The sequence below is a fragment of the Cavia porcellus genome, unplaced genomic scaffold (assembly GCF_034190915.1).
Source record: "Cavia porcellus strain 051 isolate PalLab524CR breed Dunkin Hartley unplaced genomic scaffold, mCavPor4.1 scaffold_2, whole genome shotgun sequence".
NCBI lineage: Eukaryota > Metazoa > Chordata > Mammalia > Rodentia > Caviidae > Cavia > Cavia porcellus.
In genome coordinates this window covers 16,909,987-16,915,986 of record NW_026947485.1, presented here as the reverse complement: position 1 = coordinate 16,915,986, position 6,000 = coordinate 16,909,987, and positions in this window count along the sequence as shown.

Sequence of the window (6,000 nt, the reverse complement as noted above, 5' to 3'; positions counted from 1 at the left end):
ATAAATAAGACATCCTGCTTCATAAGGGCTTTGCAAACCAATGGAGAGATATCATTTTCTAAAGAATTCATATGAACCGTGACTTCTTTTAACTCAAGAAATATGACTCATAAATTTACCTGAACTCATTTGACCTCATCTTTATTTTCAGCTAGAAATTGTCTTGAAATACAAATTGCCTGCAACAATTGATTCTCTTTATTTGTCATAAAATTTCTTCTTTAAAATGTATTTAAAGGATTTTTATTGATGAGAAATTTCATGCTTATAAATTCAGTGGCTACTTAAAGGTATGCTTTAATTTTTAAATAGTATTGGATTTTTTTTCTAATTCTCTGGGTTTGAACTTTCTGCAGAAAAACCTCTTAGTCATATTCATAAAATCCTATTTTGCAAATTTCTGATATTCATAATGCTGTATATACATTTTAAAGAGGGGTCCTAGTGAGCCAGGGTAGCACCAACCAGCTGAACTACTCAGGGGACACCACACTACAAATAAAAAGCAAAGTGGATTTTTTTTTCTTTCTGGTGGGCCTGAAATTGCTTTGCTTTGCCTTTGTCCGAGTTTCCATGGAAACTTCTCTCCTGGAAATGAGCAGGTCTTCAGAGCCCTTGTCCTGAATGTAAGCAAAAAACAGACCTGATTCCCTAATCCATTTCAGTGCTGCCATGGGGTGCAGAAATCAAAAAATAATTGTTATATTTCTTAGGAGGTCAGTCAACATGAAAATAAGAACAATGGGAAAATCATGGTTTGGATGATATCTTTAATCTTCCCTGTGCTTTTGAGTAAATATGATGTAGAGATATACAGACTTCTCACTCCCTACATGAAATAATGAACAGTGGAATAGCAGTGAGATTCAAAGACACCAGCAAGCAGTCCAAATCTTTGTTTTAAGTGAAAGTAAATAATATAAGCAGATGCAGAAATCACTTTGTCGTCTATAAGAAACAACTCAGGAGAAAAATCCTATTTTAAACAGAGATTTAAATAGTAAGGATTATGTTTTTAGTTCAGAAGCAGTATGATATTAAAGAAGTAAGCTCATGCTGTACATGAGTAGGACTTGCAAAGCAGGACTTCCCAAGTGGGAAATGTTACGAGAGTACAGTGCCATAACCATACCGTGTGAAGGACGCACAGATGTTCCTAAAATTTATGGAGAAACAAAACAAGGGAAAGGAAAATGCCAGGTTCCAGATAGAAGACAGTGTAGTATGTCACGGGCTGGGCTGCTTTCCACCTGTCAGCATTATTCAAGGATGTGCTGGGTACAGATGGAGGGAAAGAGGACAACACCGTCATAAACAGCAGAGTTCTTGGCTCAGGAAACTGATCTCCCTACAGTAGTGTAGCTCAGTGGTACAGCATGTGTTTAATAACATGTATGAGGGCTTGAGTTCAATCATCAACACCCAAAAACAAACAAAAAAATGCACGTTATCAATTAATATTGAATATGTTTTCCAGGCATCTTACTTCTGTGAGAAGTTTTTAGTTACTATTGTGATGACTTTACTCTGAGGTCTGATTTGAAAGGATTCAAACTTCCTTCTGCATGAAAGACTTGAGGAAGGGATGCAGTTTCAGCCACTCGGATACGACCTCTAATTTTCCCATCTCTCTAGAAATAAAATCTTTCACAAGTTCCAGCGATTGGGCAAGTTTTCTCGGCATTTCCCAGAACTGTAGGCTTTGTAACCTTAGAGGCGGCCTTTCCCCGTTGGTCTCACTGAATGCAATAATGAACAGCCGTGGACATGGTCTCTAAAATATGCTGCATTCTCCACTCTAATGAGACATGGTGCAAAGACCTTGTGCAATGTGAGGAGTATGGCCATTACCCCCGATTACCCCCAAAGCAGGTAGAAGCGCTATCATAGCCCTCCTGTTTTAGAAAAACAAGCACTAAAATAACATAAGCTGAATCCCTTCTTTAAAACCTCTTAGTGTAACTGATTTCCAACCTTTCCGTAGCACCTACATATGGCCCAAGCAGTGCCTATGTGCACTGAATCAAGGCACCCATTCTGCCTTTCAGCGGCCACAGATAACCTCTGTTAGTTGCAGAAGAACAGCTTCCTCCTCTGTGCCTCTGGCCCACAAGGCCCCTTCCCCACCCACTCCACCCTCAAAAACACAGAAAACTGCTCTTTTCCCCGAGACTTCAGTTAGGAGAAGAGTACAGTAAGCTTAACAATGTAAACACTGGCGACCAACTACCTCGAACACACGACCTTCCCCAATCCATCTGTATTTTCTGAATACATCCCACGGTCTCCAGACTTATCTGCCCCAACCGTGGACCATGGGATAACACGTTTTCTTGACCCTTAATCTCTCACCTCTAGAGATGAGCACTAAGAATACAATGAGAATCCTCTAATTCTTTTAAACTCTCCTTATAAAATCCTAGAAACCACAGAAGAACACAACCTTTTTCCCTAACATTGCCAAAATCCATCTTTCTTTCTACCTCTATTGATTTTCAGGTTCCTTTGTATATGAACATTTCCTAATGCATACTCTGCAGAGGAGTATCAGGTTCACAGCATTACCAGCCCTGTTCTGATGATTTTTCCCTTTCTAGTAACTGATCTTTAGTGACATTTTTTTCGCTGAGGTCCAGCCTCATGCTCTGCATCCAGGTATTGGGTTTCCATGTTCTCCCAACCTAACTGAGTATCTCCTTTGGCTTTCTGTCCAATTCTCTCGTACCAGGACCTCCAGGGAATTGGAATCAGGTCTCTGCGAGCAGTGCTCACAGTTGAGTCCTTGACATCTGCTATCAGTGAATATCATCAGCCTCCACGGCTCAAATTTATTTTTTTGAGACTTTCTATGATTCATCATGAGACTGTACAGGTCTCATTCTTGGATCTCAGCCATTTCAGTTTTCATCTGTCCTACACCAACCAAGCCCTAGTTGTAGAAATTCTCTAGTCCCTTAATTCCTAGAACAGCACAGTCCTGTTCGGTTTTTCCTTCTTCCTCTATGAAGGCCCCTTTCCCCTTTCCTTTATGGGCTTTATTTTTAGCTCTAGTTGCTTAAACAAAGCATACATTCAGGCATAGTCCCAGGCCCTGGGCATTTGTTTTCTTCACTTTCTCACTGGCAGCTCATTTACTGACAACACTTCAGCTACAGTAAAAAATATAACTCAGTGTTAATATGTTAATATTAACATGTTAATATTAATATGTTAATATGACATAGCGTTTACAAATATGCGAAGACCAAATGTAAACACTGTGAGTGAATATTCCTAAAGAGTATAGGAGATACATAAGCAACTTCAGTACAGGAATATACATTTGGAAAACAGAGGTTAATGATTATAAATAATATTGCAAGTGATTATTAAAATTTAAAGCATTCTCTATTTTCCATAAATATTTTGAAATATTTGTATCTAACATCTTTCCTCCAGAATGTGCAAAGTTTTGATTTCTGTCGTGTCTATCAAAATGTAGTAAAACTCACCTCGAAAGGTATTAAAATAAACACTCCAAGGGCTTGGAAGTGTAGCTCCGTGATAAGGTGTTGTCTAGCACACACAAAGTCCTGGGTCATTCACAATACCCTCATACACATCAAAAAATACTCCAAACAATATTGTGTAACATACAAAGATTGCCAAAAAACGTGTACACACTTTAGGAAAAAAAAAATAGTATGATGTTTTCTCCACAGATGGCTACCAGTTTGAGCATCTCTTATAACTGTAGAGACGGAACATAACTTGTTTCACTCTCATGATGTCTCAATAAATTTAGTATTAAAGTATTTACACAAGTTTTTTTGTGTGTACACTTTTTTGGTGGACCTATGTCTAAAGAAAATCAGGAGTTAAATGGCTTTCTTATGTAAAAGTGATGATTCACTAATTCGCTGTTAGAACAACTTGTTCTCCTTTGTAGTTGTATTGATGAGGTGTTTACAATGATCATTTATGATATGTTGTACTTTTCAAGTACTTCTAGGCTGTCTACCCTCACTAGAATCTAGTGAGAAATGAGTAGTACAAATTGAAATCTCTATTTTATAGCTTGGATATTCCATCACTAACAGTTTAAGTAACGTAAGTAATTTGTTTAAGATGACGCAATTATACTCCGTCAGAATCCAAACTATCCGAGAAAAACACTAACCACTACACATGAATTTTAAATGGTGCCCCATTTTACTGGTTAAGAAAAGTGAAACTCAGAAGTACAACTTGACCAGTTTCAGAGAGAAATAAAAATCACTGCACAACCAAGGTCACAGAGACATTAAAGCCAAAGCACAAAAAACTTAAATTCTGACACTTTTTTTGTATAGTGTCTTCAGTGGTTGCTGAGTGAATTTTCTGGTTTATTTTTCATTTCTAATGTTGAAGCTGAAAACGATTTGCAAAGCTAATTTCTAGAAGGAGCAAAATGATGTGAAGTGAGTTATTTATTGAGGTCAATCTTTTAATTTCATGTACTATTTAGAGGTAACTGGGCTAATAATGACTTTTTAAAATTTGTCCTTCATAAGCTTCATTTGCCCTTCCATGAAGCTATTATTGGTAACACAGTAGCAGTGATATTTGAAGTGAATATAAGCTCATAACGGATAAATTATGACAAACCAAAGATCATCTGATGTTCCCCTTAAAAATAACATGTTATGCTTTTAAAAGTGATAATGTTTTAAAACAGTCACAACCTATACTAGTGAAGAGTTCCATGGAGTTTATAAGAAATATACCTATAAATTTTTTCCTGTATCCATTACATTAGTTGATGTTCAGCTCAACCCTTATTCAGTGTGTATTAAAATTTATTACTTTAAGTTAAACAATCTAGCTTCTAACTTCATTAACAGTTGACCGAATTATAACATAGATACAACTATGTAAGAAAAAATCTCAAGTAATTGCAGTAATTAGAGACTGTTAAACATATGCTGACTCTGTCTCACAAATAGCAACAATATAAATATAGAAATGAGATAGTGATTAACCAATTTTCAATTTATATTTTCACATCTGAGTGAATATATTGGGTTTCAATGAATGTTTATTCTGCAGATCACTAAAAAACAGAAATGCAAAAACGGGTGTGACTTAAAGTATTAAAAAGAATAGAGTCAGATCTGAATTCTCATCTTGTTTCCATAACCTGGCTAAGGTTAGCCTCAAGGTCTTCATCTATAAACATGGCAAATGTCAAGTCCACCTGGAAGGCTTCCACAGGATTCAATATGTTAACAAACTGTAAACATTTCTTACCTTAAAATATAGGTAATGGTAGATACTTTGCATGTCATTTCTTACCTGTTTTTGCTTCTGTATTTCTCTCATAGGACCATATGTATTCTTAGGTATCTTAAATTTCACATATATGTAAATAAATTCTATTTTGAGTGTAAATGTATATATAAGGATGCTGTATTCACAGCTCCAACTTCAAGCATAAAGAGTATATTTTTAATTTGTTGTGGTGGCTCCTGGTAGTGTCGGTAATACAAAAATAATTTAAAATTTTTATTGCCTTTGCGAAGTTTATATTTTTATGTTCATAATTTTAACCACATCTTCAACTAAAACAGAGAATCTTTTGTTCTTAACTTTATGACCATATTACCCTATTGAAGTATTCATCCTATATAGTACATTTCAAAACTCAACTTGCCACCAATGTTTCTTCCAGTAATCCCTTTTATAAAAAATTTACAATACAAAATAGATCATAAGCGTCTATGGTCTGGAAAAAATAAGGTGTCTACCTGAATTCAATTTAAAACTATATAAGTGACTTCCTGAGAACATGGCGGACAGACAGCAGCAGCTACTGAAGGCTCTCTAAAGGCTCGGCTCAGAGGCCAGGAATGATGCGGACTAAGGAGATACGAACCAGTAGAGATATGCTCTGCTGACTCAGGAATGAACTGGGCTGAGAGAATCTAACTTATAATACAGTCCTGGCGCTAAAATAGGAACAGAAAAATCTCGGTGTGGAGG